Source organism: Ictidomys tridecemlineatus, chromosome 6 (assembly GCF_052094955.1).
Source record: "Ictidomys tridecemlineatus isolate mIctTri1 chromosome 6, mIctTri1.hap1, whole genome shotgun sequence".
Lineage (NCBI taxonomy): Eukaryota > Metazoa > Chordata > Mammalia > Rodentia > Sciuridae > Ictidomys > Ictidomys tridecemlineatus.
The window spans coordinates 134,315,334-134,340,653 of record NC_135482.1 but is presented as its reverse complement, the minus strand read 5'-3'; the positions used below and the strand labels follow the sequence as shown (position 1 = coordinate 134,340,653).

The 25,320-nt window shown below is 36.9% G+C and overlaps 1 long non-coding RNA gene across 1 annotated transcript in view; it reads left to right on the top strand.

Moving 5' to 3' along the window:
* The window catches only part of LOC110598106 (uncharacterized), an 82,479-nt gene extending 70,584 nt beyond the window's left edge, over positions 1 to 11,895 (top strand). The window contains exons 2-3 of the long non-coding RNA XR_002483914.3: positions 9,370 to 9,497; positions 11,733 to 11,895. This is a non-coding gene — a long non-coding RNA (uncharacterized LOC110598106). The remainder of the gene's footprint in view (positions 1 to 9,369; positions 9,498 to 11,732) is intronic.
* The last annotated feature ends 13,425 nt before the right edge of the window (positions 11,896 to 25,320 follow it).

Here is a 25,320-nt window from a genome sequence, read left to right as displayed (position 1 = left end):
CCTGATGGGTATACAGCGGAGTTCTACAAAACCTTCAAAGAAGAACTAATACCAATACTTTTCAAACTATTTCAAGAAATAGAAAAAGAAGGAGCTCTTCAAAATTCATTCTATGAGGCCAACATCACCCTGATCCCAAAACCAGACAAAGACACTTCAAAGAAAGAAAACTACAGACCAATATCTCTAATGAACTTGGATGCAAAAATTCTCAATAAAATTCTGGCAAATCGAATACAAAAACATATCAGAAAACTTGTGCACCATGATCAAGTAGGATTCATCCCTGGGATGCAAGGCTGGTTCAATATACGGAAATCAATACATGCTATTCACCACATCAATAGGCTTAAAGACCAGAACCATATGATCATCTCGATAGATGCAGAAAAAGCATTTGACAAAATACAACATCCCTTTATGTTCAAAACATTAGAAAAACTAGGGATATCAGGAACTTACCTCAACATTGTAAAAGCTATATATGCTAAACCTCAGGCTAGCATCATCCTAAATGGAGAAAAACTGAAGGCATTCCCTCTAAAATCTGGAACAAGACAGGGATGTCCTCTATCACCACTTCTATTCAATTTAGTTCTCAAAGTACTAGCCAGAGCAATTAGACAGACAAAAGAAATTAAAGGCATAAAAATAGGAAAAGAAGAAATTAAATTATCGCTATTTGCAGATGACATGATAATTTACCTAACAGACCCAAAAGGATCTACAAAGAAGCTGCTAGAGTTAATAAATGAATTCAGCAAAGTGGCAGGATATAAAATCAACACGCACAAATCAAAGGCATTCCTGTATATCAGCAACAAAACCTCTGAAATGGAAATAAGGAAAACCACTCCATTCACAATATCCTCAAAGAAAATAAGATACTTGGGAATCAACCTAACAAAAGAGGTGAAAGATTTATACAATGAAAACTACAGAACCCTAAAGAGAGAGATAGAAGAAGATCTCAGAAGATGGAAAAATGTACCCTGTTCATGGATAGGCAGAACTAACATCATCAAAATGGCGATATTACCCAAAGTTCTCTACAGGTTTAATGCGATGCCAATCAGAATCCCAAAGACATTTCTTGTAGAAATAGATAAAGCAATCATGAAATTCATATGGAAAAACAAAAGACCCAGAATAGCAAAAGCAATTCTAAGCAGGAAGTATGAATCTGGAGGTATAGCGATACCAGAGCTCAAACTGTACTACAAAGCAATAGTAACAAAAACAGCATGGTACTGGTACCAAAACAGGCAGGTGGACCAATGGTACAGAATAGAGGACACAGAGACTAATCCACAAAGTTACAACTATCTTATATTTGATAAAGGGGCTAAAAACATGCAATGGAGGAAGGATAGCATCTTCAACAAATGGTGTTGGGAAAATTGGAAATCCATATGCAACAAAATGAAATTGAATCCCTTTCTCTCGCCAGGCACAAAAGTTAACTCAAAATGGATCAAGGAGCTAGATATAAAAACAGAGACACTGCGTCTGATAGAAGGAAAAGTTGGCTATGATCTACATATTGTGGGGTCGGGCTCCAAATTCCTTAATAGAACGCCCGTAGCCCAAGAGTTAATAACAAGAATAAACAAATGGGACCTACTTAAACTAAAAAGTTTTTTCTCAGCAAGAGAAACAGTAAAAGAGGTAAATAGAGAGCCTACATCCTGGGAACAAATTTTTACCCCTCACACCTCAGATAGAGCCCTAATATCCAGAATGTACAAAGAACTCAAAAAATTAAACAATAAGATAACAAATAATCCAATCAACAAATGGGCCAAGGACCTGAACAGACACTTCTCAGAGGAGGACATACAATCAATCCACAAGCACATGAGAAAATGCTCACCATCTCTAGCAATCAGAGAAATGCAAATCAAAACCACCCTAAGATACCATTTCACTCCTGTAAGATTGGCAGCCATTATGAAGTCAAACAACAATAAGTGTTGGCGAGGATGTGGGAAAAAGGGCACACTTGTTCACTGCTGGTGGGACTGCAAAATGGTGATGCCAATTTGGAAAGCAGTATGGAGATTCCGGGGAAAGCTGGGAATGGATCCACCATTTGACCCAGCTATTGCCCTTCTTGGACTATTCCCTGAGGACCTTAAAAGAGCACACTATACGGATACGGCCACATCAATGATTATAGCAGCACAATTCACAATAGCTAGACTGTGGAACCAACCTAGATGCCCTTCAATAGACGAGTGGATAAAAAAATTGTGGCAGCTATACACAATGGAGTATTATGCAGCACTAAGAAACGACAAAATCATAGAATTTGCAGGGAAATTAATGGCATTAGAGCAGATTATGCTAAGTGAAGCTAGCCAAGCCCTAAAAAACAAATGTCAAATGTCTTCTTTGATATAAAGAGAGCCACTAAGAATAGAACAGGAAGGAAGAGCATGAGGAAAAGACTACCAGTAAACTAAGACGAATGGGGGGAGAGAAAGGAAGAGAGAAGGGAAAACATATGGAAATGGTAGGAGACCTTCAGTGATACACAAAATAATAAGAGGTTATGAGGGGCAAGGGGGTGGGGGGAAAAAAGGGGAGAGAATTGAACAACAGCAGAGGAGGTAGAGAGGGAAGATGGGAGGGGAGGGGAGGGGAGGGGGGATAGTAGGGGATAGGAAAGGTAGCAGAATACAACAGTCACTAATATGCCATTATGTAAAAGTGTGAGTATGTAACAGAAGTGAGTCTGTATTATGTATTTGGGGAGTTCAAAACCCAATTGAGTCGAATGTATGAAAGATGATATGTCTTGAGCTCTGTAATGTTTTGAACAATCAATAAAAAAAAAATAATACAAAAGCATGAAATAGAGGAATAGGAAGACAATTGTGTGTGAACAACTGCTATAAGCAATCCAGTTCTATTGGACTGGTTGTTGGGCTATTCAAGGAAAACAAGGATACTCTCTTGGTAAAAGGCAGTGGAGTAGATGCTGTGCTGTTCACCCAGGTCCTCTTCCAGCACCAAAGGACACTTACACCTTCAGCTCTTGGGATAGTTGTTGGTGGAATACAGCTACCTAGATTAAGGTTATGTCCTTCTTGGGGCAGTCTGTGTGCAATGACTGGTTGCAGCGGGGTTTGAAGGCACAACCTCCTTACCCTTAGTGGGATAACTCTAAAGGGTCATCCAAGCTTTGGAGCTCTCCGAAGACTACGGCTGAAAAATTGTTATGACTGTACTATAGCCCATCTCCTGCTCAAACCTGCATTCTTCTCTCCCTGTCACAAACAACAATAATAAGCATATTCCCCAGTGAAAAAAAAATAACTTACACACACACACACACACACACACACACACACACCACTTCCCCAGTTTTATACACACACACTTTCCTCAGTTTTATGACTATCCACTTCGTTGAAAATTTGTATTTTTTCTGTTTCCTCCACATAACCTTTCCACCTTTTAAAACCCTTTAGTCCAGTAGAAGTTTTTCAGCAGTTGTGTGATATAATCAGATTCATATTTTATAAAATAGATAGCTGCACTGTGAGGAGCAGACTGAACAGAAGAAAGGAAGCATAAAGTCATCTTAAGCAAGTACTGCTGTCAGCAAGTTCTGTCTCTAGGCAGGAGATGATAGTGATATGGACATGGGTGAAAAAATGTTCAACATCTCTAGTAAAATGCAAATCAAAACTACTCTAATATTTCGTCTCACTCCAGTCAGAATGGCAATTATCAATAATTCAAGCATTAACAAGTGCTGGTGAGGATGTGGGGGGAAAGTTACATGAATTCATTGCTGGAGGGACTGCAAAATGGTGCAACCACTCTGGAAAAGCAGTATAAAGATTCCTCAGAAAACTTGGAATGGAATCACAATTTGACTCAGCTATCTCACTCCTTGGTCTGTACCCAAAGAACTTAAAATCAGCATATGGCAGTGATGCAGCCACCTCAATGTTTAGAGCAGCTCAATTCACAATAGCTAAGCTGTTAAACCAACCTACATGCCCTTCAATAGATGAATGGATAAAGTAACTGTGGTATATATACACAATGGAATATTACTCAGCCTTAAAGAAGAATAAAATTATAGCATATGCCAGTAAATGGATGAAGTAGGAGAATATCATGCTAAGCAAAATGGGCCAATCCCCAAAAAACCAAAGGCCAAATGTTTTCTATGATAAATGGATGGTGATTCATAAAGAGGGGGGTAGGGAAAGAATGAAGGAACTTGGGATTGTGTAGAGGGGAGGGAAGGAAGAGGATGGGGTGTGGTGGGGGGAAGGTGGTAAAATGAGATGGACATTATTACCCTATGTACAGGTTATTATTGCACTGAATGGTGTGACTCTACATCATGTATAACCAGAGAAACAAAACGTTGTGCTCTATTTGTGTAAAAAGTAAATAAACAAATAAAACGAAGGGTTTAGATTAAAAAAAAAGATGTGGGGATAGAGAGTATGGAGGAATTAAAAAGATATGTACAAGATACAATTCAAATGAATGGGTAATTACTTGGATATTAGAGATGGGAAGAGATGGGAAGTCAGAGATGACTTCTTGTATCTGGCATGAGCAACTCTAGGGAACATAGTTTTACTGATCACATTAGAAAAATCTAGAGAAGAGCATGCTCAACCTTAAATATTATGCATCAAGTTAAGGTTCATGTGAGACATATCCATGAAGATATAATACAGTATGTGTATGTGGAGCTCAAACTGGAGGAAAGTTCTGTGTAACTAATTGCAAAAATGTCCACAAATTACAGATGCCTTTCAGCAGTTCCCACCCACACTGACCAGGCTGGCATTGATTTGGCCAGTGGACATTATGAAGCATGATGACAGCAGAAATTTCAAAATCACATGGACAACAAGACAGGCTTTCTTACTACTCCTGGGAACCTTGCAACTGACTATCATATTATGAAACCCCACCAGCATCCTGGGTGATGATCTACTGGTCCAATCATCTCCATTGTCCTGGCCCAGAGCCTGTCAGAAAGGAGAATAAAAGAATTGCAGGTCATGAGGCCCCATCAAACTTCCTGCTGACAGCACGTACAAGCCCGGCAGAATCAGCTGAGTTGGCATGGCTAAAAAGAACCATCTAGCAGGCCAAAATCCTAAACAAAATCATTTTAAGCCAATATATTTTGGAGTGCTTATAATATAGCAAAAACTAAATAATACAATTTACTGGGAATATAATAACAGTAGACAAGAAACAAAGAGCTCATTTTGCATTAGCTCAGTGTAAAATGTTTTGCACAGGTAAACTAAAAATCATAAAGAGTGTTAAAATATTAAGATGAAGAGTGAAGTTATTTGATATAAAAAGTTTAAAGACATTAATATTTTTTTAAAAAAGAGGTTTTCTCAGAGCTATTTAGCTGTTCCCTCACAGAACTTAAGGAAGCCTGAGGACATAGAAATTATAAACTTCTAAAGTCTACAGATTGTTTGATTCCAGGACTGCATAGCTTTGGTTTTACTAAATACTCATCTATTGGTTAATGTTAAAATGGTGACTTCATTAAAATTATTTTAGGCCTTTGGATATTTGTGTTAAATTTTTCCAAGTTTGTGTCAAGGTATATTTTCTACCTTGATTTTCCAAATGCTAATTCTGTGCTTTATGCATGTTTCATGGACAGCAGGAAAAAAATTATAGCCTTCAGATAAAATTATAGGTGTGAAATATTCCACAAATAGCAATAATTCACCATATTGTTTGACATATTTTTCCCCCTTAAACATCATTTACATAGAATTCTAGAGTTGCCATATCAAAAGATTCTTCTAGTAAGGAAAATTATTTCTGTCTCTTAAGAGTTTTTTTTTCTTTTTTTTTTTTACAAAATGAGCAAAACCCAAATCTATGAAATGGGGGCAGTAATGGTTGTGTCTCACCAAGACTTAACTGCATGTTTGTAGTTACTGGCCATCTAGCACTTGCATTGCTGCATTTCTGAAGTCTCTACAGATACTCTAACTTGAGTATGTTTGAAGAAACTAAGATAAATTAAAAGATGAACTAACGAATTGATGTCAATCTATCCGGTAGCTAAAATATTGGAAATTTAATGATAAGGAATGCATTAGCTTCTCATTTGTATCGTGACAAGCTGCTACAAATTTAATGCCAAACAATAGAAATACATTACCTTATAGGTCTGGAGTTCAAAAAAGCCCAATATGTCTCAGTAGGTGTCTTCGTCTACTTGGATGTCTATCATAATAAAATATGAGAGACTGTGTGGTTTGGATGATAGGAATTTATTTTATCACAATTCTGGAGGGTAGAAAGGCCAAAATCAAGGTTCTGGCCAATTTGGTTATTGGTGAGGGCTCTCTTCCTGTTTTGAAAATGGACATGTTCTGTGTCCTCACATGATTGAGAGGCCAAGGAGAGAGAGCAGGAGGAAAGAAGGGAAAAAGAGAATGAGAGAGAGAGAGAGAGAGAGAGAGAGAGAGAGAGAGAGAGAATAAGAATGAGAATATATGAGAGAATTCTCTGGTATCTCTTCCTCTTCTTACCTGGTACTAACCCTAACTGCAATTATGTTCATGTTAGGAGTTAGGACTTTAACGTATGAATTTGTGGGGTTTGGGCACACAAACATTCAGACTATAACACTAGGTTTAAATCAAGTGTTGGCAGTACTTGGTTTCTTTCTGCAGACCTAAGGCTGCTGTAGCAAAGTGCCACAAAGTGGGTAGCTTAAAATTACAGAAAATGATTCTTACAGCCCTGGAGGCCCCAAGCTTCAAATCAAGGTATCAACAAGGTTGGTCCCTCCTGATAGTGCTGAGGGAGAATCTGCTTGTACCTCTCTCCCAGCTTCTGTGGTTGTCAGCAATCTTTGGTCTTCCTTAGCTTATATCATGCCTGGCTCCAACCCTCCGTATGCACAGAAGTTCTCCCTGAGTCTCCTCACACAATACCCCTCCGTGAATGTCTCTCTGTGCCACAGTTTCTTCTTTTTATAAGGACACCAGTCATATTGGATTAGGCTCTACCCCAATGACCTCATTTTATTCTTTACCCTTCTTAAAAAACCCTATGTCCAAATAAAGTCATGTTTTGAGGTTCTGTGCATTAGGACGCCAATACATCCTTTTGAGGGACACGAACCATAGTAGTCAGCAATGTCCCTCAAGTGCATTACATCATATTTCATTATGTCATCCTTATCTCCTCCTGACTTTTCTTTCACCTCAAAGGACCCTGTGATTACAGTGGACTCACACAGATAATCCATAATGCAGGATAATTTCCCTATTTTAAGATCAGCTGATTATTTGTCTTAATCCCATCAGTGGTCTCAGTTCCCCTTTGTTACCTTTTAACATAATATATTCACATGTTATAGAAATTAGATGGATATCTCAGGAGGGCCATTTTTCTGCCTGTCACAGAAAAAAAATTGTTATTTACTGAAACCCTCAGCACTCCTGGCTGTGGCTAGAAAGAAGAGTTAGAAAACCAACTCTGCTTGGAAACACACAGGCGATGTGACTTGGCAGTGGATTGCATGGTGGCTAACCTTTCTTCCAAGGAGAAAGGCTTTTGAATTTTGAATGAGCTAAGTACGTTTGTTGCCAGAGGTAAAGTATTGTGAATAGAGGAGTAGTTGAGCATTTCCAGAGAATTCTTGCATATAACCTCCCTCAATTTTACAGGGAGCATCCACTTCTCCTCTCAGTAAATGCTTTAAATAAATACTCAACAAATACTAAGACTGAGCTCAGACTTGTTCTGCTCTTTTGTGCATAATTGTGGGCTAAAATGCTGAGTTCGATTTCAAGGCAATTTTGTCTTAAGAAATAGTCCTAGGAGAATCAGGCATCTCATGTGCCCTATCCTATCCCTGAATATCTACACACACACACACACACACTATTGTTAATTCACTAGTGAAAAGGAGGAGATAGAGAATAGATTTTTTTTTATGTTATCCTCACTTAAAACATGTTTGTTTTCCTGAATCAGGTGAATATTTAGAATTCTGGTACAATCTTCTTTTTTTTTATTGTTGGTTGTTCAAAACATTACATAGTTCTTGATATATCATATTTCACATTTTGATTCAAGTGGGTTATGAACTCCCATTTTATCCCGTATACAGCTTGCAGAATCACATCAGTTACACTTCCATTGATTTACATATTGATATACTCATGTCTGTTGTATTATGCTGCCTTTCCTATCCTCTACTATCCCCCCTCCCCTCCCCTCTCCTCCCCTCTTCTCTCTCTACCCCCACTACTGTAATTCATTCCTCCCCCTTGTATTATTTTTCCCTTTCCCCTAACTTCCTCTTGTATGTAATTTTGTATAACCCTGAGGGTCTCCTTCCATTTCCATGCAATTTCCCTTCTCTCTCCCTTTCCCTCCCACCTCTCCTCCACCCTGAACGCACCCGATCTTGTCTGGTACAATCTTCTTCATGTTTGAGCCCATTCTCATTTTTGCTGAATAGTTAGATGTTGCATAATGTTTTTCCCAGAATTTGTATAGTTCATATTTATTTTTAATATTATGAATTTACTGAGACTTCTTACATTTAAAATGTAAATTCATTTGGGAAAGTATACATTCCAATCTCCTGAACTAAAAGACTGAGTTGAGTATCACATTTAGTATATCTAACAGAAGGAATTATTTAATAACATTCTGAATTCTTTTCAAAATCTTTTCCAGGATCACAGTTCATTGCTATAAAGACTGGAATTGTCTTTGGAAGTATTAAACAGAGAGAAGGATAGAACAGAGGAAAAGACAAAGAGCTAATATTTGAAGAAATATAAATTTTAAAAATGGGAGAATGGTGGAAATAAAAGAAAGATAAATCTTTGGAAGGTGAACACGAGAATACTTAAAATGGGAAACTCAGAATTTTTAGGGAATGGGGATAAGATTCTGGACAGAGAGATACAGAGAAAACTAAGGAAGTAAATATGGTCATGTACCATCCAGCAACATCTTGATCAATGATGGACTATATGACAGCATTTATGATAGCTGTCCAACAAGATTCTACTGAAGCTGAAAATTTCCTATCACTCAGTGGTGTAGTAGCCATCATGACATCGCAGTGCAATGCACTACCCTCACAGCTGTGGTGATGTGAGCATAAGCAAGTCTGCTGCTCCACCAGCCACACCAACTATAATGCATACTATTATGTAGAGTTCATAATACTTGGTAATGATACTAAATGAGGGTTGCTGGCTCACATGTTGACTATGCAATTCTCTTTATCATTTTGGAGTGCGCTCATTGTCCTCTAAAAATAAAAATAGCTTGACTCTAAACCAGGCTCAGACAGGTCCTTCTTCTGTGTTCCAGAAAAAGGCATTATCGTCATAGATGAGAGCCACATGTGTGTTCCTGCTCCTATCGACCTCCTTCCAGTGGAAACGACGTTGAGGTGGAAGATGGTGATGTGGATGGCCCTGACCCTGTGTGGGTCTAAGGTGGTTGGGGTGTTCTGTGTCTTAGATTTAACAAATTTTTTAAAAAGTAGAACAAAATTTAAAAATTTTTTCAAAGTAGGGGGTTTCCATCAACATTCCAGGCCAAAGGCAAAGCTCGGGCACAGCCGCAGGGTCAGGAGAACTGCCAGATGAGAAACATGTTCCAAGGGCGCGGGGAGGCCACTCACCCCAACAGGAGCAGCGACTTCTCAGGGAAGCAGAACTGGGCCAAGTCCGAGCTGTGGGCAGTCTGCGCCACGCCAGTGACCGTGTAACCTGCTGCACAGCTGTGCAGTGTGTTTAGGTTTTAAGTTGTGTATTATTAAAAAATGACAACATTTTAAAATGTATGTTTATGAAGTCAAAAGGTAAAGTAAGCTAAGTCTAATTTATTATTGGGAAAAGAAGATTTTTTGGGGGGAGGCGGTAACTAGGGATTGAACCTAGGAGTATTCTACCACTAAGATACATCCTCAGCTCTTTTATTTTTTTTTATTTTGAGATAGGGTCTCACTAAGTTGCCAAGGCTGGCCTCAAACTTATGATCCTACTGGGATTATAGATATACATCACTATACCTGACTAGTGAAGAAAGAATATATATTCTTTTGAAGTTTAGTGTAGCCTAAGGGTCCACTGATTACAAAGTCTATAGTAGTGTGCAGGAATGTCCTGGACCTTCACCTTCACTCAGAACTCCCTCACGGACTCACCCAGAGCAGCTTCCAGTCCTGCATGTTCCAGTCAGGGAAACTCTATTTGTAGATTCATGGCTTTTTATGTTATTTTTACTTTACCTTTTCTGTGTCTGGATATACCATTGTATTATAACTGGCTACAATATTCAGTACAGTGACATGTTGCTGTACAGGTTTGTAGCCTGAGAGCGATAGACTACATCATGTGGTTCAGGCGTATAATGGGCTATGGCACCTAGCTCCACCCAAGTACCCTCTATGACATTTGCACAAAGACAAAGTCACCAAATGACACATTTCTCAGAGAGTATCCTATCTCTGTTCATATCCTTATCATTATGTGATGAGGACTCTAATGATTAGAAAAGGAAATTTTAGACATAAAAATAAGGAGGATGTGAAACAGGAATGAAAATATGAGAAGGAACAAAAGCAGGGATGCATAACCTGGAGGCTAAGATATATTATTCTATAGAGTACTTTTTTTCAGTATAAAGGGAAGGGAAAAAAAGAATGTATAATCAGACTATGATAAAAAGTGAAGAGATGATGGCAGCCAGAGGGCCAGAGGCCTCTCATGCCACTTGGAGGATGCTGCGTTCTGACTTGGAACATTGACTGGAATCCATTCTTGTTAACACAAATCCAGGAATGATGAATCTCTGGGTGCAACGCAATGGCCCCAGATTCATAAATCACCCATACACTCTGTACCTATGAGTTTTACAAATGATTCTCCAGTCATAGTAATCATATTCTGTGGGAAAATTCTCACAGTCTGTGAGACTTCCTTTTTTAGCAATTTTCCTCCGTAAAGTTGTCATCCTGCATTGAGAGTGCTGTCCCCTAAGAGCAGTTGCCTCCATGCCCTCCACAGTTTGCAAGGTTGTGGATCCTGAAGTCACTTCCAGAGCCTTCGTGTGTCACTTTCAGAGAAGATTAGGAAAATTTACAAATCAATATTTCATGCCTGTATAAAGATTGAATTATTTCTGTGTTTAGGAGCTGGACCAAAACAATGTAATAAAAACCTAAGTTCTGATGATATTCAACATTGAATATTCCATCAAATGCCCCAGTGACTCCCTTTGGAATTTGGTGATCTTCCTTGTAGACTCTGACTATAGAGATGTAAACAAATTTACAAATGAGTGGTGAAATGATTTATATAGGATCCTCTTGTCGTCTTAGACAGGAGTGTATGGGTGTGCATGTGCTCACATACATGGTTAGGATACTACCTAGATTCAAGGCAGTTTTCAAAATTAATTCTGATCTGTTTACTTGGAAAAGAAGTTTCATGTTCAAAGCTTCATGTGTGTTATGCTTTGGATGTGAGGCGTCTCCCAAAATCTCACGTGTGAAATAATGCAAGAAGGTTTAGAAAGAAATGATTGGATTGTAAGAGTCTTAACCTAATCAGTAAATTAACCCCCCTGATGGGGTTAACTGAATGTTGACTGAAGGAAGGTGGGTGTGGCTGGAGGAAGGGGTTCATTCAGAGCATGGTTATGAGTTGTCTATTTTGTATCTGTAGAGTGAAGTGTCTCTGCTTCCTGATCATCATGTGAGCTGCTTCCCTATGCCACACTCTTTCACCTGATGTCTTGCCTCACCTGGAGCCCTGAGGAATGAAGCTGGCCTTCTATGGACTAAGACCTCTGAAACCATGAGCCCTCAAATAAACTTTTCCTCCTCTACTGGTTCTGGTTGGGTCCTTTATTTGCAGTGGTGGAAAAGCTGACTAAAGCAATATATCTCCAAAGTTCTTACCTTTTCAAATAAAATCTCCTCATTAAAATTTATAAGTAAAGAAATAATTTGTAATTTTATCATTCAGATACCCAGACTGGTGTGAAATGAAAAGAAAGTGAGAAATTGCTGTGTCAAGCACTCCAGAATCATCTGTCATGAAATCTTTCTAGCGTCAAGTAATGATAAATGAAAAAGGTGAAGGATGGACAAAGTCTTATGAAATGAGTCCAGATGAGAGCTTGCATTACACAAATGTTCTTGGTTTTTTAAAATTATTTTTCATTTGTTTTAATTAGTTATACATTACAATAGAATGCATTTATGCACGTTGATGTTTCATATATAGATGGGATAGAATTTCTCATTTTTCTGAGTGTACATGTTGCAGAATTATATTGGTCATGTAGTCACATACATACATAAAGTAATAATGTCTGTGTCATTCTACTATCTTTCTTATCCCCACATCTCCTCTCCTCCCTGTCATTCTGACAGGAGTGAGATGAAATCTTAGAGTAGTTTTGATTTGCATTTCTCTAATTGCAAGAGATGTTGAACACTTTTTCATATATTTGTTGATCAATTGTATCTCTTCTTCTGCAAAGTGTCTGTTCAGTTCCTTGGCTCATTTATTGATTGGAGTATTTGGGTTTTTTTGTTGTTGTTAAGATTTTTGAGTTCTTTATGTATCCTAGAGATTAATGCTTTATTGGAGGTGGATGTGGTAAAGATTTTCTCCCAATCTGTAGGCTCTCTCCTCATGTTGTTGATTGTTTCCTTTGCTGAGAGGAAGCTTTTAAATTTGAATTCATCTCATTGATTGATTCTTGATTTTACTTCTTGTGCCTTAGGAGTCTTGTTAAGGAAGTCAGATCCTAGGCCAACAAGGTGAAGATTTGTGTCTATTTTTTCTTCTATTAGGTGCAGGGTCTTGGTTCTAGTGCCTAAGTCTTTGATCCACTTTGAGTTGATCAAACAGGGTTCATCCCAGGGATGCAGGTTTGGTTTAACACATGAAAATCAATAAATGTAATCCATCATGTTAATAGACTTAAAAACAAGAATCATATGATCATTTTAATAGATGCATGAAAAGCATTTGACAAAATACAACATGTGTTTTGTCAAATGTTCAAAACACTAGAAAAACTAGGGAGAGTAGGAGCATACCACAACATTGTAAATGCTATATATGCTAAAACCAAGGTCAGCATCATTCTAAATGTAGAAAAATTGAAAGCATTCCTTCTAAAATCTGGAGCAAGACAAGATGTCCTCTTTCACCACTTTTATTCAACATCATCTTTGAAACTCTAGACAGAGAAATTAGACAATAAATAAATAAATAAATAAATAAATAAATAGATAGATAAATAAATAAATAAAGTGATACAAATAGGTAAAGAGAAGCCAGGCAGCCCAGATCCATTCACACCAGCCTGTGTGGGTTCCAAGTGCACAGGAGGCATGGCCCACCACTTGGGGGCAGACACCCACCAGAGCTTAGCCTCTGGTGCAGGACAGCCCCTTCCAGCCAGCAGATTACCCAGGGAGGTCAAGCCCAGTGGCCCAGATCCACCCACTTCAACTTATGCAGGACTCAGATCCAGGATGCAGTAGCATCCATTGAGGGACACCAGCAGGGTCTGGAGGCCCAGCATCAAGGTGAGGTACAGACAATCTGCACGGTTACTACAAGAATATAGGGAGGTAACTGTAATATCTCAGATCCACACTGCAAAAAAGGAAGACACATAGACAACATAAAAAAAAAACAAGGGAGGAAAGTGCTCCAAATAAACCAGGACACTATAATAAAAGAACCCATGGACAGCAAATTTGATGAAATGTCAGAGAAGGAGTTCAGAAGGTTCATAAATAAAATGATGTATGAATTAAAGAATGAACTAAATGAGCAAATAGAGGCAAAAATTGATCACTCCAATAATGAGATAAGAGAGCAAATACAGGTAGCAAAAGATTACTTCAAGAGATAGAGACTCTGAAAAAAACAAAAACAGCCTGAAATCTTTGAAATGAAGGATACAATAAATCAAATAAAAAACCCAACAGAAAGCATAACCAACAAACTAGATCACTTGGAAGAAAGAACATCAGATAATGAAGTCAAAGTATACAATCTGGAAAATAAAGTTGATCACATAGTGAAGAAAGTTAGAAACCATGAATAGAACATCCAAGAATTATGGGACAGCATTAAAAGACCAAATCTAAGAGTTATTGGGATATAGGAAGGCACAGAATTTTAAACCACAGGAATGCACAATCTCTTCAATGAGATAATATCAGAAAATTTCCCAAGCATGAAGAACAAATTGGAAAACCAAATACAAGAGGCTTACAGAAGAATAAATGTACAAAAGTACAACAGATCTACACCAAGGCACATTATAATGAAAATGCCTAGTGTACAGAATAAGGAGAGAATCTTAAAAGCCACAAGAGAGAGGAATCAGATTACATATAGGGGGAGACAAATTCGTATTTCAGCAGATTTTTCAATGCAGACCCTCAAAACCAGTAGATCATGGAACATTATATACCAAGCTCTGAAAGGAAAATATATCCTGCAAAACTAAGCTTTAGATTTGATGATGAAAAAAAAAACCTTCCATGATAAACAAAAGTAAAGAATTTACAACTAGAAAGCCTGCGCTATAGAACCTCCTCAGCAAAATATTCCAAAAGAGGAAATAAAAAACAATGAGGAAAATTAGTAGAGGTAGGGATTACACTAAAGGAAAATCTAATCAGAGGAGAAACCAAGTCACATTAAATACCAAAAATAAACAAAAATGGCTGAGAATTCAAATCATGTCTCAATAATAATCCTGAATGTTAATGGCCTAAACTCACCAATCAAAAGACATAGACTAGCAGATTGGATTTAAAGAAAAGACCCAACAGTATGATGCCTCCAAGAGACTCATCTAATAGAAAAAGACTCACAGACTGAAGGTGAAGGGTTGGGAGAAATCATACCACTCTCATGGCCTGTGGAAGCAAGCAGGGGTTTCCATCCTCATATCAAATAAAGTCAATCAAAAAGGATAAAGAAGGACACTACATACTGATTAAGGGAACCATACACCAACAAGACTTAACAACTATAAATAAATATGTCCCAAACAATGGAGCATCTACATTCATCAAATAAACTCTTTTCAAGTTCAAGAGTCAAATAGACCACAGCACAATAATTTTGGGTGACTTTAACACTCCTCTTTCATTGCTAGATAGATCTTCTAAACAAAAGATGAACAAAGAAACTATGGAACTCAATAATACAATCAATAACTTAGACTTAACTGACCTATATAGAATATTTGATCCTTCAACGAGCAAATACACTTTCTTCTCAGCAGCACATGTATCCTTCTCTAAAATAGACCATATGCCACAAAGCAACTCTTAGCAAATATAAAAAAGTAGAGATACTACCCTGCATTCTATAAGATCATAATGGGATGAAATTAGACATCAATGATAAAATAAAAAATAAAATCCACTCCAACTCCTGGAGACAAAATAATATGCTACTGAATGAACAGTGGGTTACAGAAGACATCGAGGAGGAGATTAAAAAATTTTTAGAGGTGGATAACAACACAGATACAACATATCAAAATCTCTGGGACACTATGAAGGCAGTTCTAAGAGGAAAATTCATTGCATGGAATTCATTCCTTAAAAGAAGAAAAAATCAACAAACAAATTTCTTAACATTACAACTCAAAGTCCTAGAAAAAGAAGAACAAATCAACACCAAAAGCAGAAGAAGACAGGAAATAATTAAAATCAGATCTGAAATCAATGAAATTGAGACAAAAGAAACAATTGAAAAAATTGAGAGAACAAAAATTTGGTTCTTTGAAAAAATAAATAAAATTTACAGATCCTTAGCCATGCTAACTAAGAGGAGAGAGAAAACTCAAATCACTAACATACATGATGAAAAAAGAAATATCACAACAACACTACAGAAATACAGAAGATAATTAAAAATTATTTTGAAAACCTGTACTCCAATAAAATCGAAAATATCAAAGGCATCGAAAAATTTCTAGAGTCATATAATTGCTCAAATTGAATCAGGATGATACACACAATTTAAACAGATAAATTTCAAGTGATGAAATAGCAGATGCCATCAAAATTCTACCAACAAAGAAAAGTCCAGGACCAGATGGATACATAGCCGAGTTCTACACGACCTTTAAAGAAGAACATATACTAATACTCTTCAATTTATTTCAGGAAATAGAAAAAGAGGCAGCACTTCCAAACTCATTCTATGAGACCAATATCACTCTGGTTCCAAAATCAGGCAAAGACACATCTAAATAAATAAATAAATAAATAAATACAAACTTCATACCAGTATCTCTAATGAAAATAGATGAAATATTCTCAATAAAATTCTTAAAAATTGAATACAAAAACATATCAAAAAGATTATGCAGGGGGTGGGTGGCTGGGGTTATAGCTCAGCCTTAGAGCACTTACCTCGCACATGCAAGGCCCTGGGTTCAATCCTCAGCACCACATAAAAATAAATAAATAAAATAAAAGTTATTACAAAAAAAAAAAAGATAGTGCACCACCATCAAGTGGGATTCATCTCAGGGATCCAAGGTTGTTTCAACATACGGAAACCAGTAAACGTAACTCATCACATCAATAGACTCAAAGATAAGAATCATATGATCATCTCGATAGACGCAGAAAAAACATTTGACAAAATACAGCATTCCTTTATGTTCAAAACACTAGAAAAACTAGGGATAACAGGAACATATCTGAACATCATAAAGGCTTTCTATGCTAAGCCCCAGGCCAACATTATTCTAAATGGAAAAAAATTGAAGGCATTCCCTCTAAAAACTGGAAAAGATAGGTATGCCCTCATTAACCACTTCTATTTAACATAGTACTTGAAACACTGGCCAGAGCAATTAGACAGATGAAAGAAATCAAAGGGATACATGTAGGAAAAGAAGAACTCAAATTGGCACTATTTGCTGATGATATGATTCTATACCTAGAAGTCCCTAAAAGTTTCACCAGAAAACTCCTAGAACTAGTAAATGAATTCAGCAAAGTAGCAGGGTATAAAATCATTACCCATAAATCAAAGACATTTTTGTAAACCAGTGGCAAATCCTCAGAAAGAGAAATGAGGAAAACTACCCCATTTACAATATCCTCCCCCTCCCAAAAAAAATACTTGGGAATTAACAAAAGAGGTGAAAGATCTATATAATGAAAATTAAAGACCCCTAAAAAAAGAAGTCAAAGAAAACCTTAAAAGATGGAAAGATCTATCTTGCTCTTGGATAGGCAGAATTAATATTATCAAAATGACCATACTTCCAAAAGCCCTATACAGATTTAATGCAATTCCAATCAAAATTCCAATTACATTCCTTATAAAAATAGAAAAAGCAATCATGAAATTCATCTGGAAAAATAAGAGACCCAGAATAGCTAAAGAATTTCTTAGCAGAAAGAGTAAAGCAGGTGGCATCACAACACCATACCTTAAACTACACTACAGAGTTAGAATAACAAAATGTCATGGCATTGGCACCAAAATAGACTTGTAGACCAATGGTACAGAATAGAGGACACAGAGACAAACCCACATAAATAAGGTTATGTCGTACTAGATAAAGGTGCCAAAAACATTCACTGGAGAAAAGATGGCCTATTCAACAAATGGTGCTGGCAAAACTGGAAATCCATATATAACAAAATGCAATTAAACCTCTATCTGTTACCCTGCACAAAATGTTCTTGTTTTTGTTGTTGATGTTGGTGTTATTATAAGTGGTAGTTGAATGGATATTTAAGTTCCGTATTTTCAGGAGCAATGAAAAACAAAACTGAATAACACAGAAAATTTACAACATTTTGAATTCTATTTCTCTATGAGGTACCATAACCATAACTCTGAGTTAAATCATTGCATTTTCTGGATCTGAGCCAACATAAAAATGAAGTGTGAAATCCATATCTGGGAGCTTTTTCAGAAAGCCTTCTTTAAACATTAGTTCATGCAGAAGATGATGAGCAACAAAAAGGAGAGAGAGAGAAAGAGTTCAGGTTTCCAAGGTCTGTCATAAGACCCAGAGTCATATTGCATATTTTTGTACGGTTATAAGCTTGGAGAAAAGAAACAATAAAAATCTCAATGCTTGTCTGGCTTAGTTCCAGTTATTTAAAATAATTACTTTAAACGTGCTTCTAATTATATCACAAATGTTTTAACAACTACTTCAAGAAATATCTTTAACTATTCTCCTTTCCTTTCAATAATGAATTATTTCACTATTAGCGTGATACTGTGGACAGATACTTATATAAAAAACTGAATATGTAGACAAGCTTCAAGCACTACCCTAATTCTTTCTTACTTTCATCTGTAACCCTATAGTGGGAGTAGCAAAAGGCCATTTTCAGAATTCTTTAAAAAAAATATGTAATTTTGAATCTAAGCACAATTTTCCAAATTTTTTAAATCACTAATCTTTTTATTATATACAGTCCTCTATTAGCAAAATAAATAAGTGAAATAAAGATAGTTTGTCCAACTACAACTAAAAAATAAATACTTAAAAAAACATTTTGAATTATTAACACTTTGTGTGGTACATTTGTTACCGACAATAAGTCAGTTTGGTGTATATTAGTATTCACTAACATCCATGGTTTATAATAAGATTCGCTCTGTGTTATGCTATTTTTAATTATAAAATTATTTAGCTGGGGTGGACCTTGATAGCCTTTGATTAATGGAAATAATGGAATTTCAGTGTTGCTGATGCTAGATGCCCAGGAGAGACAGGAACTAGAAGGAGCAAGAAATAGATAGGTGGGCAGAAAAGGAGGGCTCATGAAGCCTACTGTGGTGCTGCCAATCAGTTACTTTGTGTCCTGGTGTGCAAGGCCTCGGACCCACAGAGTCTAGGCATAGATGGAACCCACCTAGGCCTTTTTCTTTACCACACATCCTTTTTTAGAGATTTTTTTTGTTTGCTTTTCTTTTCATTTTCCCTCTACATTTGCTATGAGGCAAGATGTAAGGGAGAATATCAATCTCTGAGAAGTATTTTAGCATTTCAAATAAGGTGACATATAGATTATATCATGAAAAAAAGTGTTCTCACTTGAGTTTAGCTCTATAACAAATCTTCTTTAGTAATTTTGGAGAATTGTCATGGTTATTATTATTATTACTATTATTATTATTATTTTAGCTATTAAAAATACATTGCTATTATAAAATACATTGCATCTTTTCTATGTAAAACATAGAAGGCCTTTAATTACTGTTATTTTCTAACTTGTAGTTTGCACTGTGAGCGTGGTACATCCTGAAAGAGTGTAGGAGTAACTGCTCAGTGCTACATCTTTAATTTGGGGGCAAAATTTAAAGATAAATTATTAGTTTTAATAGTTATTGTCATGGGTTGATTTTTGTTTCCTCTATAAGCTCCTCCAAAGGATGTTAGAATCCCCCCAAACCTCAGAATGTGACTTATTTCGAAATAGGGTCTTTATAGAGATAATTACATTAAAAGGAGGTCACTGGGCGTAGGGCAATAATCAGTATCTTTACAAAAAGGGGAAATTTGGTCACAGAGAGAGACATTGTATAAAGGATGGGAAGTGACACCGCGGAGGCTGTCCCTCTATAAGCCAGGGACAATGGCCTGGAACAAATCCCTTCCTCACAGCCCTCAGAAAGAAAGCCCCTGCCAAACCTCAATTTCAAATTCTAGTGCCCAAAGGCGTGTGACAGTGAATTTCTGTTGTTTAAGCCAGACAGTTCATAGTACTTTGTTATGATGAACCTAGTGAGCTAACAGAATTATAATTTTTAAAACATTCTTTCTCTTTTGTGTCATAATTAGAATTCTAATTCTCAACTTCAATTATTTTTGGACTGGTAAATATGATAGCCTATAATCTGATTTTTTTTGTTGTTGTTGTTACCACAGTAATTTCTGCCCATTATCTATCTATCTATCTATATAATTTTTTAGAAGGAGTGATAAAAGTTTTAGGGTAGCTTGTTGATGTTAAAGACAATATATATTCACAAAGTGCTAATGCACAATGCTTGATTGAGGTCTTTCTTCTTTCTGCTATTTTTCTAAACAGCATCAGGCTCATCCCCTGAGTGGGAGGGAAGCTTGCCCAGCACAGTTTTGGTTTACTTCTGTTAGGTAGCTAGTCAGCCATGGGTGGGTGACCAGCAAAGGGACAATGAGGGGAGCCTGGAAGCCTCAGGGAGACTTATCTGACAGACAAGCTCCCAGAAGATGGGGACATGGTATGTCAAATCCTCCCCAGCCATAATTACAGTCCCATAAGAAAAACTATTGTTTCAAGATCATGTCACACCATATCATGTGGCCAGACCCTCCCTTATCTCCAAAACCATGTCATAACACCCAATCACCCTGGCAAACAAATCATCAAGAGCCTCAGAAATCTTGCTGAGATTATTCAAAGAGTTTATTATTCAAAGGGTAATAAACCCATTTAAAGGGGCAGGAAATGGAGGTAATAAACAGAGGGCCTCAATTTCCTTAAAATCTCCAGTTCTGGGGGCACACGTCATCTTCTCTTGGAGGCAGCACATGTAGTTCCTGTGTTGTTATTTAAAGGTCAAGAGATGGAGCTGGGTGGGGCTCTCTGGAAACTTTCTTAGGAACCCCATAAAACTGGAGGGTAGGAGGGGTGAGTCATCCTTCTCTCTGACAGGACCCATTCTCTTTCTTGAGAGTGTTCCTTTTTCCCTTTTCTTATTCCTTCTAGTAAATTGATGCCTGCTACTCAAAGTGACATGTCTGGAATCTTTCTGGTGTGATTACAAGAACTGGAGTGAGAAAGGACTGTCATAATCTGTGCCCCATAACACTTCTACTTTGGGAACACTATATCTATGTACTCTACACCCCTTTGTATGCTACATATATTTGTTTCTACTTTACGGTAATGATACTAATCTTCGTGCATGCATGAACACACACATGTGTACACACACACACACACACACACACACACATGCACAAATGATCTTACTATCTCATTGCCATAGTTCTTTCAGAAGCAGCTCAATCTGTTGAGCAAATAATAACATAAAAGAAGCCCTTCTCATCTTGATGATTGCCGTGGTCATTTTCTGGTGCTCTTCATTATCTGGATGAACAAAACTTAATCATCAACTTTGGTCAGTAAGTCAATCTAGGGACACATGGCCCATTAAGAGGCATCCAGTTTTCCTCCAGTGCCAGCCCGCCTTAGATTGGGTTCTCTCGCCATGAAAAGGAGACCCAAAAACCCCAATCATACATTCCTTCCTTTCTCTGAAGTATTAAATTTCAGAACTGTAACTAAATGATAATTCAAACTTTTGAGAAGATCTAAATTTGTTTGCTGAAGAATGCTTTGGCTTTTCTGCTGGTTGATATTTTTAATAAACTACCACAATCTTCTCACAAGACACTTTTCATATAAATAATAAATTGTGAACTTTGACATCAATTTACCTGGTTTATGAGATACAAGTTCTCCTTTCAATGCGTTAAACAAAATACATAAACCTCAGGCACTTGCTATCAATGTGTATGCAAAATATTTACTATTCTACTCTGATTAAAATCCCAGATGAAACAAATTTTATTCAAAAGGCAGAGTCCAATGCAGTAGTTCTTAAACCTGACCCTATTTTAGATAAAGCTAGTGGAGTTGTTGAAAATACAAATTCCTAGCCCTTCAAGCTTTGAGGGTCATCCTCTCAAGCTAAGCTATATATTTTTAATAAGCCCATAATAAGTTTTGTGCAGCCTGTACAGGGAACCAGAGACCACATGCAATACATTTTAGCAATGCTGGAACTCTGGTGTACTCGTATAATAACTTCTAATGAGATTATTGCAATTTTTATGATTTAAAATTTTGTTAGAAATGATGAATCTCCAAAAAGCAGTTTAATTTTGTGAACATGGATGGTCTTCGGGGTCAGATAAACCTTGACCAAGTAACTTAATTCTTCTAAGATTCCTTGTAGCCAAAGTGGGGATTATAATAATTTTCTTGCAAGTGGAGTGGAGATGATGCATAATAAATGCCATTGTTACCAGGATGGAATATCTGGGCTGCTCACTGCTCAACCAAAACCTAAGGGAGACAGAAGCTGGCGGAAGAAAATAGTTTTACTCAAAGTAAGCTTTGAAGACTAAAGAGTAGTCTTTTCTGTGTCAAATTTCTATTTTAGGGAGGATGGGGGCATAAAGGGCTTTTATAGAAGGAAAAGAAGTTACAGTGGGACAGCAGGCAGGAAATCCTCATGCTGGGCAGGGGTCTTCCTCTCCATAGGTGCCTCCATCCTTCTGGCTCATCTTCTTCCATGAACAAGGAAAGGAACCTGAACCCCCTGAGGCTAGCATCTGCTTTTCTTTTCAGACACATGACTCTTTTATTTATTTATTTTTATTTTTAATTTTTTTTGTAAATCAGTTCATACAAACTAAAGAAAGAGGCTTCTCTTCGGAATTTAGAAATCATATGGAAAGGATGAGTCTCTAAAAGATGAGGGGAAAGCAATTCCATGAAAGAGAGTTTCTGGAGTGAGCAGCAGTGTACCACCCTAATAGTGACAGGCACATACAGAATGAGCACCTGTTATGATGGAAGACAAGGGAAACCACTGCTCTAGGGGAAAGAGTAGCTTCTGGATTTCTTCCTATTAACTTTGTATTAATTAGAAGCAGCAGAATGTTAGGTACCTAAACTTTGTCTTCTATCTCTACAAAAAGGCCTTCATAGAAGCATCATGTAACATAATGCTCTTGATTTTTCACTGAATTGCCGCAAATATCATTGAGCCCTATGGTTTCTTGACCCAAAGGTTTACCTATTGGTGTTGAATACTAGAAAATAAATCTCTTTTCTATCATACCAGTATTCTTTCAATTACAAGTAACAATTGCTATAGGACTTAATTTTTTGAAGTCATCAGTGCCAATAATTCTGACCTAAATTTGATACTCACTTATAGTAATTTTTCTTGGGTTATTTGCATGAAGTTTTTATCCCCAGGCCTTATTATTCTCTCCATATCATTCTTTCCTGATATTCTTTTATTCTAAAATTATCTCAAATAATATAGGAAGTCTTAGGTATGAATGAATTAACTAATCAATGAAATTTGGAGTCACCTATTACAATAAAGATGTAACACAAACCTTTCCCAAATTTAAGGTCTTAACAACAATCAAAGCAAAACTTGTACTTGGTAAAGTAAAGCAGGCAAGTAAGACTGTTCATATTATTGCAATAGTGGAAAGTGATGAGTACTTATGCTGAATTATCTCCCTGAAGCAAAGGGCTGGGGAGTTTTTGAAGTCATGGGTGGAGGGGAGGATAATACAGAAGGGTGTATAGTAGGCTGTGAGAATTGGCAGAATGACCTTTCCAAACTTTCTTCAAGACAGAAGATTGTTTTACAACTTGCAGCTTGGTATCTGCTGAAGTTACTTTCTGCTCTCCCACAGAATCTGCAAGACAGGTTGCTAGCTTGTTCTATGACTGCATTTAAAAGATCCTGGATCCTGGAGCTGTGCTCCGTGGTGCACGCCTGTAATCCCAGTGGCTCCAGAGGCTGAGACAGGAGGATCCTAAGTTCAAAGTCTGCCTCAGCAACGGTGAGGTGCTAAGCTACTCAGCGAGATCCCATCTTTAAATAAAATGCAAAATAGGACGGGGGATGTGGCTCAGTGGTCAGGTGCTCCTGAGTTCAATCCCCTGTACTAAAAAAAAAAAAAAAATTAAAGAGAAAGAGATGGATCCCAGGCTCTTGACAAAGATCTGTGAAACTAGCAACAGGCTTTTCAAAAAAGATGTACATCTTAAAGGGTCAAAGAAAAAATTTACAATAATGAGTTTTCTAAAGTAAATATACCAAGAAAAGGGAAGTAAGGGGCTCAGAGAAACCTATCAGGTTTAGGCAAGCTGATGGGGAAGAAGGCCGTTTGGTCAGTTCTCTTTCACAGGTCTATGATCCATAAACTGTGGTTCTGTGGGTCACATCTGGCCTCACTTATGTCTCTCTATTTGACTAGACTTGCCTATAGACTGTAGCTTGTTCCAGTTTTGGCCAACATTTCTCAAAGCACTTCATGAACATGCAAGGTCTAAGCTTTACCATGTGATCAATTTAAGGCCATGGATTGCATAACATCCGTGGATACCTGTTCAACAAAGCCAAGCCTAACTTCAAAAGACCGACAATGATAGGAAAAGGGTGTGAATGTTTGCTGAGCGATAATTCACATAACCTCAGCAACCAACAAGCCAACAAAAGCAAATAGAATAGCAGGAGAAGCAGATAACTAGGTCCTAATTCCCCACCCATTATTTTTGAGTAGAAACTTGCCAATAGTTGAAAATATATTATTTACATGGTTCATCCTCTTTCCCATTCTCACCCCCTCCTAAGGTATGAATAAGAAAAATAGACAAAATTGCAAGAGGAAAATATCATTATAGAATAAATTGAAACAGAATGGAGGGCTTCCAGTGTTTAAGCTCCTTTATTCATCACTTCAAACTTATTGTGGCACAGGAAAAAAAAATCATATGAAATACTTGAACGTCAGACACGTACCCATGGACTTCATCAAACCACAATTCAAGAAGTTCATAGAAGGGAAAAAGTATGATCTTGTTGAGCAAAAACACAAATTATTATCATTTAGCAAAGAATATGGATTTGAAATCAGAAAAACCGATAATGACCATAGGACATAATAATGGGATTCTAGACTAGATGCTCTGCGAATTTAATCAAGGGAAAGTAAACTGAAAGAGCATATAAAAGTTTGTGTATTTGTTATTTGAAAAACTCTTTGGTACAAATGAAAAATGTATAACAATTAGTTATTTTTACGCATTTTATATCAGAAATCCTTTATATTCTTAAAATTATTGAGAATTCCAAGGAGCTCTATTTATGTGTGTTATAGTATTACCACTTAACATATTGGAAATTAAGGCTGAAAAAACTTTAATATTTATTTATGAATCTATTTAAAAATAGAATAATACCAACACAAGTACATTTTTATGAAAAATAACTATATTGCTCAAAAAATAAAATTTAGTAAGAAGGGGGTCATTGTGTTGCAATTAATAAAAATCTCTTGATTCCCATCTCAATAGAATAACATTGCTTCTTATATATTCCTCCATATCAGTTTCTTGCACTGTGTTGTATAGGAGTATTTGAAGAAAGCAGAGCTTCACTCAGACATGTAGATAGAAAAAGGAGGAATATT